Here is a 4215-nt window from a genome sequence, read left to right as displayed (position 1 = left end):
TTGAACATTTGTTGGTGGATTTCAGCAATAAAAACGTAGGCACGTCAGCAATTATTGTAAGATAGTGCTGACCTGGATATGAAAAATTCGAAAAAAGGTTTAACATACCATCTGAAAGGTTATTATCAGTACAGGTGACAAGAGGAAATAGGACAAGTGGGACGGGTCTGCGTCAGAGAAGGAATAGTTTGTTGGCTGATTCAAAAGAGTTGAGACCGTTATATGTAACGGCAAAATAAGCAAAAGTACAAAAGTATTTGTGCTTTATTAAAGAGAACATGTTCGGAAGCGCTTAGATAGTTATAGATCTATTTCCTAATAGATAGGCCTTCTACTGGATGTAGCCTTGTGTATTTTTGTGTAGCAGCAGCAGTTCCAAATAGACAATATAGATATTAGTTGTGATTTGTTGAGGCCCAAAGTATCTTCTGATTCTAGAAAAGGGGTAAGCTTGAGAGTGAGTTACATAACTGAACCTTTCTGTACATACTTGATAGTGTGTATCTGAAAAATCTCCACCAGCCCATGTTTAAATGCTGAAGTCTAACAGAAAACTTCGTTCGTGAAGATAAGATAGAGAGAAGTGTAACTTCGTTAGAAGGTCCTCATATCAGATACAATTTAAAATTTTAATCAAGAAGCAAAGATCCTGCAACTCGTATGCTATTCAAGTATCCCCTTTGTTTTTCAAGGCTCTTTTACAGTTGTTACAAAGGGACTGGGGCCAACCAGTTGGTGATTACTAATGTTTATTTCCTCCTGGTCTTATAGCTGCGAAAGCTAAACCTAGTCGTAGGTTTGATGCGCAAGAACATAATGTAGTTTCTGGTTGATTGTGAAGAAACACATTTGCTGTCATAAGTAGTCGACATAAAAGTGGTGGAACTCCAATTATGAAGTTATTATGATGTCCGGAGAATTTGGAGTGGATTAATGTGTAATTTAAATAGCTAATGAGTATAATGGTGGCTACGCTGTTGGTGTGTTGTGAAGGTTCTAAAGTTATAGTGGTAGCTAATATAACTAGTGTTAAAGAAACAACATCTAACATATCGACAATAAACTAGGTCAGCAGAATAGCAACTATGTGTTAGAACGCTGAGTTGACGCGAAATTAATGCTCTTACAGTTTCGAGAATTGACAAAATGTAGTGTCAAAAGACACCAATCTTCTATTTATGGTTTTGTTTTATGTTTCATTCAACAGCAAGACTAGAAAATATTATAAATAGCTCTCTTCAATCAACAACTAAAAATTATTTTACGTTATTTTATGTAAATTTCAAAATGTCTTAATTTCCGTCAACGATGCATTCCGATACTTCACATCAAACGAACAAAACATTGACATCATGTAAATTTACAAACAGAACACTTAGCAAACGAATCTGAAGGCTCTGCTAGAAAAATCATCTTTCTTTTACTTATGACAAGCACCTATTTTATTAGATACGAAGTAGTAAGTCAGAATTGACAACGAAAGTGTTTGTCTATGACAGGTGAAAGAATGTAACATTCCGTTTAGAATGTTTTCTGCATCTACTTATTATTTTTTTTATCTGTGACCTACAAAGTATAAAATATTGTTATTCGAATAAAGAGATTGCTGATATTTAGCTTTTCAAAATGTTAGAAAAGTTAAAAATCAATATTTATCTTCAGAAAAAATATAAGAAAGGCCAGCTTCTATTATATTTAGCAAAAATACTTTCTTTTGAAATGTTTCTAGATTATCTTTGTATATTTTATGTTTGTTAAACATAATAACACAGTTCACTAGCATGTAGTCTTCCCAATTGATTAAACTCTTGCAATGGTTATTTTACAATCTTTTTGAGATTATTTGTCACCCTGATAAAATGTTTCCTTAAATTTATCAGTCTGGTCTGTAATCTTGCAAACAACTAATAACATACAAAAACTTCATGGCACCGTGCTTGTTTCAAAAGGTAATTTTTCTGAGCCAAATATACTTTCACTTTATTCAATACTTGTTGCTTTATTATCGGATGTTTAGTACGAGGTAAATGGGCCTCTATAATGCAGAGAAAGCTGATATGGGAGTAGACTGTGAAGTTCATATTTCATACAGCTTTAGTAACAGAGATAAAAAAAATCTACCTTTTCAAATGAGTGTTCACTTGTAGCGTGAAGGTCATTTTATAAATCTAACGATCTACAGAAACCTTAAATTAGAGACTTAAAGGCCTTATAACTCGAATATCTTAGTAGGATCTGAGAGTAGCACTAATTACCAAAACACTCATCCTTCAATCTTTCTTACTCCCACTCTTTCCCTTACTCTTTATTTTTCAATCTTTCCTCTTTCTCGCTCTCTCTCTTTCTCTTTCTTTTTCTCTTTATGCACACATACACACACATACACACACACACACAGACACACACACACACACACACATGTATATATATATATATATATATATATATATATATATATATATATATATATATATATATATATATATATATATATATATAAATATATATATATATATATAACATCTATACATACATGTTATATTTAGACAGATAGACAAATGGATAAATATAGATATAGATCTATGTATGTGTATTTGTATGTATGTATATATACATGTTAGTGTTTTTGTGTTTGTGTTTCTCCCCTATCCACTGTTTGACAACTGCTGTTGGTCTGTTTTTTGTCCCAAGTTACATAGCGATTCAGCAAAAGAAACCGATAGAATAAGTACTAGGCTTTAAAATAAGTACTGAGGCCGTTTAGTTCGACTAAGCTTTTCAAGGTGTTGCTCCAGAATGGCTGCAGTCCAATGATTGAAACAAGTAAAATATTTCCAACACAGTTAACTGTCTTCTCTGTTAAATGTGTCCGGTATGTACCACGGTTTAGTATGACAGGTCGTAAACGTCAAACTTAGTTTTACTGTCATAGTGTTTGTCCACGCTCCAGCACATATTGCATACCGACGAATTTATTGAGCAATGTAATCTTTTTCGGTCTACTGGTTTCGAATTCGAGCACAAGGTCAGCAATTTAACAAGATAAGTCGATTATATCGACCCCAGTGCTCAACTAGTACTTATTTTATCGACTTCGAAAGGATGAAAGGAAAGGTTGATCCCGGCAGCATTTAAACTCAGAACGTGCAGACGGACGAAATACCGCTAAGCATTTTGCCCGACGGGCTAACGATTCTGCTAGCTCGCTGTCTTCGCATCCAAACCAATATTAATCTCTAGTTATATCGGATGTAATCGACTTCATGTTTTTCTACGCCAAATGTATTACACTCGACCTACTGGCTGTCTCTTCCTTGTCACGTTAACATGTGTATCCTTCACCACACACATAAAAATCTTCTAATACACCCACCACAAAGACTGACCTTTGTGACCTACCACGCATCGAATGAAATTTCTGATACGCCACAGTAAACACCAACAGCAATGGCATAGTAACTGCTATAGTTATTCCTTTCGAATCTTAAACGAAAAGACTCTTGAATCTTCAGTTTTTGTGAACGACTTTGTTGTGTATTTAATGATTTGTCTTCCTAAAAGCCTCACAACTGAATAAACATGTATTTCTGAAGCCAATCTAATCTAATTACAGTAATTAAGCGTGAACGTGTTCATCAGTAAAATGCAAAACTTGTTTTCCGGGTGTTTTCTCCAAACTTTGGTTAGATAACTACGCTGCACATAAAAATATCAAAACAATTATGACTCAGGGCAATTTTTGAAGAAATCACTTAACAAGTTCTTCATTCATATTCCAATTAAATTCCTTTCTCATTAAGATTTTAATATGACTAACTGTAATTAGCTAATTGAATCAAATTTGATAACAGAGAGATTTTCCTGGGGCTACCAGACCCTCGTCAGTTTATTGAAGAGAGCTTCAAAGAAACTATTCAATTAATTTAATTATCGATGACTATAGATTGTAGACTATGACATGCTAGCTTTCAATCCTTTCATCGGGTGTTCAAGTTTGAACTCCAGATTGTCATTATATATGTGTGTGTGTGTGTTTGTGTGTCGGTGGGCCTATGTGTGTATACACACATAAATACATACATACATACACACTGTATACCGAAAGGTGAAATGTTAAGATTTACACTATACAGACACTTATGTATACTATAAATGTGAGTGTGGTTGTATATGCGTGTGCATATATATATATATATATATATATATATATATATA

This window comes from Octopus bimaculoides, chromosome 6 (genome assembly GCF_001194135.2).
Source record: "Octopus bimaculoides isolate UCB-OBI-ISO-001 chromosome 6, ASM119413v2, whole genome shotgun sequence".
Lineage (NCBI taxonomy): Eukaryota > Metazoa > Mollusca > Cephalopoda > Octopoda > Octopodidae > Octopus > Octopus bimaculoides.
This window is presented reverse-complemented; position numbering follows the sequence as displayed.